The sequence below is a fragment of the Triticum aestivum genome, chromosome 5A, assembly GCF_018294505.1.
Source record: "Triticum aestivum cultivar Chinese Spring chromosome 5A, IWGSC CS RefSeq v2.1, whole genome shotgun sequence".
In the NCBI taxonomy this organism is placed as follows: Eukaryota; Viridiplantae; Streptophyta; class Magnoliopsida; order Poales; family Poaceae; genus Triticum; species Triticum aestivum.
The window spans coordinates 420,976,668-420,985,526 of record NC_057806.1 but is presented as its reverse complement, the minus strand read 5'-3'; positions in this window follow the sequence as shown (position 1 = coordinate 420,985,526).

Below are 8,859 nucleotides of genomic sequence, written 5' to 3'. Positions count from 1 at the left end.
TAGTTTAACTCTGGTGTAAAATTATTTGTACTAGGTTACAGAGCTAGTTCAACTCTAGGGTAAAATTATTTGAACTAGCTTGTAGAGCTAGTTTAACTCTAGTGTAAAGTTATTTTAACTAGAGCTAGTTCGACTCAAGTGTAAAATTATTTGAACTAGCTTGTAGATATAGTTCAACTCCACTGTAAAATTATTTATACTAGGTTATAGAGCTAGTTTAACTCTAGTGTAAAATTACTTGAACTAGATTGTAGATCTAGTTCAACTCTAGGTTAATATTACTTGAATTAGCTAGTTCAACTCTAGTGTAAAATTATTTGAACTAGCTTGTAGAGCTAATTCAACTCTAGTGTAATATGATTTGAACTAGCTTGTAGAGCTAGTTCAACTCTAGTGTAAAATTATTTGAACTAGCTTGTAGAGCTAGTTCAACTCTAGTGTAAAATTATTAGTACTAGGTTATAGCGCTAGTTCAACTCTAATGTAAAATTATTTGAACTAGCTTGTAGAGCTAGTACAACTCTAGTGTAAAATTATTTGTAGTAGGTTATAGAGCTAGGTCTACTCTAGTGTAAAATTATTTGAACTAGCTTGTAGAGCTAGTTCAACTCTAGTGTAATATTATTCGAACTAGCTTGTAGAGCTAGTTCAACTCTAGTGTAAAAAATTTTGAGCGAGCTTGTAGAGCTAGTTCAACTCTATTGTAAAATTATTTGTACTAGGTTATAGAGCTAGTTCAACTCTAATGTAAAATTATTTGAACTAGCATGTAGAGCTAGTACAACTCTAGTGTAAAATTATTTGTACAAGGTTATAGAGCTAGTTCAACTCTAGTGTATAATTATTTGTACTAGGTGATAGAGCTAGTTCAACTCTAGTGTCAAATTATTTGTACTAGGTTATAGAGCTAGTTCAACTCTATTGTAAAACTATTTGACATAGCGTGTAGAGATAGGTCAACTCTAGTGTAAAATTATTTAAACCAGCTTGTAGAGCTAGTTTAACTCTGGTGTAAAATTATTTGTACTAGGTTACAGAGCTAGTTCAACTCTAGGGTAAAATTATTTGAACTAGCTTGTAGAGCTAGTTTAACTCTAGTGTAAAGTTATTTTAACTAGAGCTAGTTCGACTCAAGTGTAAAATTATTTGAACTAGCTTGTAGATATAGTTCAACTCCACTGTAAAATTATTTATACTAGGTTATAGAGCTAGTTTAACTCTAGTATAAAATTACTTGAACTAGATTGTAGATCTAGTTCAACTCTAGGTTAATATTACTTGAATTAGCTAGTTCAACTCTAGTGTATAATTATTTGTACTAGGTGATAGAGCTAGTTCAACTCTAGTGTCAAATTATTTGTACTAGGTTATAGATCTAGTTCAACTCTAGTATAAAATTATTTGTACTAGACTGTAGAGCTAGTTCAACTCTAGAGTAAGATTATTTGAACTAGCTTGTAGAGCTAGTTCAACTGTAGTGTAAAATTATTTGAACTAACTTGTAGAGCTAGTTCAACACAAGTGTAAAATTATTTGTACTAGGTTATGGAGCTAGTTCAACTCTAGTGTAAAATTATTTGTACTAGACTGTAGAGCTAGTTCAACTATTGCGTAAAATTATTTTAACTAGCTTGTAGAGCTAGTTCAACTCTAGTATAAAATTATTTGTACTAGGTTATAGAGCTAGTTCAACTCAAGTATAAAATTATTTGTACTAGATTATAGAGCTTGTTCAACTCTGATGTATAATTATTTGTACTAGGTGATAGAGCTAGTTCAACTCTAGTGTAAAATTATTGAACTAGGTTATAGGGCTAGCTCAACTCTAGTGTAAAATTATTTGAACTAGCTTGTAGAGCTAGTTCAACTCTAGTGTAAAATTATTTGAACTAGCTTGTAGAGCCAGTTCAACTCTAGTGTAATACTATTGGAACTATCTTGTAGAGCTAGTTCAAATCTAGTGTAAAATTATTTGTACAAGGTTATAGAGCTAGTTCAAATCTAGTGTATAATTATTTGTACGAGGTGATAGAGCTAGTTCAACTCTAGTGTCAAATTATTTGTACTAGATTATTGAGCTAGTTCAACTCTACTGTAGAACTATTTGAACTAGCCTGTACAGCTAGGTCAACTCTAGTGTAAATTTATTGGTACTAGGTTACAGAGCTAGTTTAACTCTAGGGTAAAATGATTTGATCTAGCTTGTAGAACTAGTTTAACTCTAGTGTAAAGTTATTATAACTAGAGCTAGTTCGACTCTAGTGTAAAATTATTTGAACTAGCTTGTAGATATAGTTCAACTCCACTGTAAAATTACTTATACTAGGTTATAGAGCTAGTTTAACTCTAGTTTGAACTTGTTTGTAGAGCTAGGTCAACTCTAGTGTACAATTATTTGAACTAGCTTGCAGAGCTAGTTCAACTCTAGTGTAATATTATTTGAACTAACTAGTTGAACTCTAGTGTATAATTATTTGTACTAGGTGATAGAGCTAGTTCAACTCTAGTGTCAAATTATTTGTACTAGGTTATAGATCTAGTTCAAGTCTATTGTAAAACTATTTGAACTAGCCTGTAGAGCTAGGTCAACTCTAGAGTAAAATTATTTGAACTAGCTTGTAGAGCTTGTTTAACTCTAGTGTAAAGTTATTTGAACTAGCATGTAGAGGTAGTTCGACTCTAGTGTAAAATTATTTGAACTAGCTTGTAGAGCTAGTTCAACTCTAGTGTAATATTATTTGTACTAGGTTATAGAGCTAGTTCAACTCTAGTGTAAAATTATTCAAACTAGCTTGTAGAGCTAGTTCAACTCTAGTGTAAAATTATTTGTACTAGGTTATAGATCTAGTTCAACTCTAGTGTAAAATTATTTGTACTAGACTGTGTCGGGGAGGCTGATCCACCAACACCTATGGTAACGGAGCCCCTTTTCGGTTCGGGGGGGGGGGCGGAGGTCGCACAAAGAGCGGATCGAGGCGGTGCACGCGAGCGGTTTTTACCCAGCTTCGGGCCGCACGGATGCGTAAAACCCTACTGCTGCTTGTTTGTGTATATTGAATCCTTGCTCAGGAGCGATGGACGCTATCAGACTGAGCGTGGGAGTGTCTCTGGTGTTTCGAATGAGCCGAACCGGCCGAACCCTTCTACGTTGCCCTGGGGCCTCCTTTTATACTTTCAAGGGGTCACCGACAGGGGGCAACGTAGACTAGAAGGGTAAAAATGGAAAAGGATGCGGTAGGTGCAGCTACCGCTACTGTGGACACAGTGCACCCTACCTAACTCTGACGGCAGGGGACAAGGTCATTAAATGCCTGTCTGAGTTGCCTAAACAGTGCAAAAAGTGACCGTTAGGAGCGCCACCGTTTGCCACGATGGCCTTCTCTTCATCTCCGCTTGCCACCGCGCACCCCTAGCTGCGCAGCCTCCTGCCACGTGTGCTTGGGAGAGTCCTGGAGCGACACGTTAGCAGGTGTGCTGGAGCGCGGGCACGAAGTGGGGGTTTCCCGCGGCAGGCTCCTTGCCGCGGTCGTCGTCCTGTCGTGTTTGGGAGCTTGTCGCTCACCGGGCCTTGCCGGGACGCAGGGCGCGTCGCGGCAAGCTTTCTTGGTATGCCTTGAGTGGCCTTCCCGGCAAGCTCCTCTTGCCGGGGTCTTGTCTCTTCCCGGCAAGATCCTCTTGCCGGGGCCTGGGTTGGCCTTCTCGGCAAGCTCCTCTTGCCGGGGCCTTGGTTGGCCTTTCCGGCAAGCTCCTCTTGCCGGGGCCTTGGTTTGAGTACTTTGTTCTTGAATGGTCTTCAAGGGAACCACGGAGGGTCTTGGCGGTCACCCGGCAAGCCTTGCCGCGGGATGCTGCGACCGCCTGTGCACAATTTGGGGTACTAGGGTACCCCTACTCTAGTACACCGACAGGAACCCCCGGGCCTGGGCCATACACGGTGCCGAGCGCTGTTGGGCCAGGCCCAAAACAGTGCACGGGCACGCGCGGCCTAGGTCACGCCGCATATCTCTCCGCTCCCACCGCGCACGCCCAGAACGGCACGCGTCAAACGCGGCGTCGTGGGTGACGCGGGCGGTGTGCGCGGGGCTAAGCCCCTCGAGCATGCGTCAGGCCACGATGATGGGGACGGTTCACGCCCTCCTCCCTAAACGGAGGTAGGCGTGGGGGCGTGGTGCATTTACTGGACGGGGCCGGTGTGCGGTTTTCGGGACGTCCACTCCCCGCGATCACGGGGAGGAGCGAGGCCGCCGCATCCGTCGTCTTGGTTCTGCATCCCCGCCACGCGGCTCCCATGCGCTTGGGGTCGCGGACAGTGGAAGTGGGAAACTGGGCCGTCGCGAGCAGAGGCAGCGGGTTAGCCCCGACTCCCTGCTCTTCCCGTGCCTTGATTCGCTGAGCGGGGCGGCCGAGCCCCCACCTCGCTCCTTTATAAAGAGCGGGAGGGGAGCACAGAAACCCGCACTCTCTCATCTCCTCCTTTCTTCAGCTTCTGCTCCCCTTTCTCTCATTCGCCATGGAGAAAGGGAACCCAGGGCCTTCATCGGTGGCGGCGAGGGTCGCCGCCAGACAGCGCATCTCTCCCTCTCCCGCGCCCGTGGTGGCAGAGCCAGCCACAAGGGGAAGAGGGAGGGGGCGAGGTCGCGGACGAGGTCGAGGATGAGGTCGAGGCGCTCGGGGAAGAGGCGGGCGGGGCGGCGCGCCAGCTTCGCCTCCGCCGGTGGCTCCTTCCCCCACGGCGGTCCATATAGGGGACGACCCTTGCGAGTTCTTTGTCAAGCTGCGCCAGGCGCCTCGTCGTCGTCTCCGGCTTCCAGCTCCATTTGCAAGCGCGATGGAGTTGGACCCACACGAAACACTGAGACTGCACATGAGGGGCTGTGGGATCAGCGACACGCGAGTCCGCGTTGTATTCCCAGCCCCTAATGTGATGTATCTTGATCGAGGGTGGAAGATGTTCGCCCGTATCCACAGCCTGATGGAGGGATTTACCCTCCATTTTAAGTTGATGGAGGGCGATCTCCTCTCCGTCAAGGTCTTCGGGTGCTTTGGCACTCGGGCGAAGTGCTGCGTGGACAGTTCCTCCGACAGCGAAGGCTCCTCCTCGAGCGAGAGTGACGAGGAGGAGAGCGACAGCGACGATGAGGGTAGCGGGCGGCGGGATGGCGGGTCCGACTAGGCGTCGGGCGCCGCTTCGCGCGGCACCGGCGACCCCATCATCCGTGTCGCCGGCTCCTTGAACTTCCCTGGGTCGTCTCCTTGGGCGGCTGGCGTAGGGAGGCTATGGAAGGGGAAGAGGGCTGGCGACAAGGCCGTCAGGTCGGAGTACGAGGGCATGGTGCCCTCGACAGCATGCTGACGTCCTGCCGCCCCGTCTTCGAGCCCCGCTTCCAGCGCCGCCATCGCCGTCCAGCCTTCGGACGGCTCCCGGGATGTTCTCTTGGTGTCTTCTGGCACCCGTTGTTCGCCCAGGCACTCCTTTTGCCCTTTTCGCCTCCTTGACCTGCCTCCTGAAGAGAAGGACAGGAAAGGGATTACGGGCATCTTATCTTTTTTAATTTGTAAGCCTTCGGGCCTTAGCTATATCTAGAACTTGTAACCTCTCTTTCATGTTTTTCATCCTCCATGGACTGTACCTGAGTGGGATGTTTTTTAATGAAAAGGGGATTCTTGCCGGGTTATTTGTCTCGCGAGTTGAACCCACACCAAGGAGCAAATCCTTGGTATCCCTCAGACAGACATTTCATCTCCCGGCAACAGGCCCTGCCGCCTTTCCACGTCGCTTGACCTTTCTCACGCCTTTGACGGAGGCGGGAATGAGGTGGGTGCGGTCTCCTCGTTTCATCCCTTTGCTGCCGCGACTACGACCAAACTTGGCCCCGGAGACGAGCCCCAGGGCCTAGAGTTGAGGGAGCATGGCAGTTTTCGGGAAGAAACGCGGTTTCGCATTCCCTAGTCCATAAGAGGACGCATGATGAGGGATGAAAGACTTATCTGATATTGCAGCCCCCGGCAACTCTGGTTTGCCGTGGACGATTCTTGGCACTCGCAGCCCCCAGCCATACTGGCTTGCCGGGGCCCAGGTGCCGTCCGTTTTCTTCTTCTCTTGTCGTTGCCAGTCATGTCATAAGAACACTTTATTAGAGGCGTGACAAGTTATTTTTGTAATATAACTCTATCTTAGGCAAAAAAATGCTGTGTTACTTCCTTTACTCGACTCTTGGCTTTGTATGGTTCTGCCCTACGCTTTCTAGGGAAACTTGCCGGCGCAGGTACCCTTGCCGCGAGCGCCGAGTGCGGAACTTCAGCAGCCTGCTGGCGGGGTCGCTACCAACAAGCAACCTTGTCGCAACTAGTTGCAGCTCACTTAAGTTGTTGAGCGGACTCGAAACAAAGTAAGGGCGCTAGCGGCTCACTTAAGTTGCTGAGCGGACTCGAAGCAAAGTAAGGGCGCTAGCAGCTCACTTAAGTTGTTGAGCGGACCTGGAACAAAGTAAGGGCGCAGCTAGCTACGAGTTGGTTCCTCCGCGCATAGGTTTCCCATACAAAGCACGGTCGTTCAAGGAAAATAACTCAAAAACTTAAAAAAGCTGATTGCTCAAGCTTTAGCAACTTAGCTTTTCTGTCGTCTGCTTCCCGACAAGGAGGAACTTTCTTGAACGGCCTGGTCCACACCATGAAGCCGGGAAGCTTGTTGTCGAGAAGGCTTTTATCTTCAGCAGAGAACTTTGACGTTCTCGATGCCGGCTTCCGGCAAGCTTGTTGCCGAGAAGGCTTTTATCTTCAGCAGAGAACTTTGACGTTCTCCATCCTGGCTTCCGGCAAGCTTGTTGCCGAGAAGGCTTTTATCTTCAGCAGAGAACTTTGACGTTCTCGATGCTGGCTTCCGGCAAGCTTGTTGCCGAGAAGGCTTTTATCTTCAGCAGAGAACTTTGATGTTCTCGATGCCGGCTTCGGGCAAGCTTGTTGCCGAGAAGGCTTATGGCGAAGAACTTCGTCGTTCTTGACACCAAGAAGATTGGTCTTAAGGGAGTTGCCAGCCCCCAGGCCATAACTACGTTTAAACATGACAAGTGATTAGCATCTGAAGTGCACTTAACTCACTTGCAAATTTTGGCTTTTGCTGCATATTCCCTATGCCTGCTGGAATGCTTTCCGGTGCGTACGATCCAGCCAGCAGCGCTTGAGGGAACGGGCCCTTAGCGGCTATTCGGGAACATCGCCTCCCGAAAAGGTTTACCTTCTTGGTTCTAGCGCAACCGCACAAGTTGCCAAGCGGACTCGAGGCAACATGGAGCGCAACTAGCCCCAAGAAGGCTCCTTGGCATACAAGGTCTATACAGAAATCTCAAATAAATAGTGCATGCTATCTTCCTGTTCAACCTCTCTTTGTACGTTCACCCTACGCTTTTAGGGAACTTGTCGGCGCAGGCACCTTTATCCGCGAGCGCTGAGTGCGGGACGTCAGCAGCCTGCTGGCAGTGGCGCTACCGACAAGAAACCTTGTCGCAGCTAGTTGCACCTCGCTTAAGTTGTTGAGCGGACTCGAAACAAAATAAGGGCGCAACTAGCTACGATTTGGTTCCTCCGCGCACAGGTTTTCCATACAAAGAACAAGATCTCCGAGGCGGATAACTTTATATAGAAAGGAAGTATCTAAAATTTCACATGACTTAGCTTTTCTGTTGCCGCACTGGCGTCGTTCTTTTGGTCGCATGCTTCTTAGGAGCCATGGCGATGAAGAACAGCTGAGCCTTGACGTGGACGGAACAGCTGCCGCCCCCTACCTGGCGCGCCAGAGATGTCGGGGAGGCTGATCCACCAACACCTATGGGGACGGAGCCCCTTTTCGGTTCAGAGGGGGGGCGGAGGTCGCACAAAGAGCGGATCGAGGCGGTGCACGCGAGCGGTTTTTACCCAGCTTCGGGCCGCACGGATGCGTAAAACCCTACTGCTGCTTGTTTGTGTATATTGAATCCTTGCTCAGGAGCGATGGACGCTATCAGACTGAGCATGGGAGTGTCTCTGGTGTTTCGAATGAGCCAAACCGGCCGAACCCTTCTACGTTGCCCTGGGGCCTCCTTTTATACTTTCAAGGGGTCACCGACAGGGGGGCAACGTAGACTAGAAGGGTAAAAATGGAAAAGGATGCGGTAGGTGCAGCTACCGCTACTGTGGCCACAGTGCACCCTACCTAACTCTGACGGCAGGGGACAAGGTCATTAAATGCCTGTCTGAGTTGCCTAAACAGTGCAAAAAGTGACCGTTAGGAGCACCACCGTTTGCCACGATGGCCTTCTCTTCATCTCCGCTTGCCACCGCGCACCCCTAGCTGCGCAGCCTCCTGCCACGTGTGCTTGGGAGAGTCCTGGAGCGACACGTTAGCAGGTGTGCTAGAGCGCGGGCACGAAGTGGGGGTTTCCCGCGGCAGGCTCCTTGCCGCGGTCATCGTCTTGTCGTGTTTGGGAGCTTGTCGCTCACCGGGCCTTGCCGGGACGCAGGGCGCGTCGCGGCAAGCTTTCTTGGTATGCCTTGAGTGGCCTTCCCGGCAAGCTCCTCTTGCCGGGGTCTTGTATCTTCCCGGCAAGATCCTCTTGCCGGGGCCTGGGTTGGCCTTCCCGGCAAGCTCCTCTTGCCGGGGCCTTGGTTGGCCTTCCCGGCAAGCTCCTCTTGCCGGGGCCTTGGTTTGAGTACTTTGTTCTTGAATGGTCTTCAAGGGAACCACGGAGGGTCTTGGCGGTCACCCGGCAAGCCTTGCCGCGGGATGCTGCGATCGCCCGTGCACAATTCGGGGTACTAGGGTACCCCTACTCTAGTACACCAACAGACTGTAGAGCTAGTTCAACTCTAGAGTAAGATTATTTG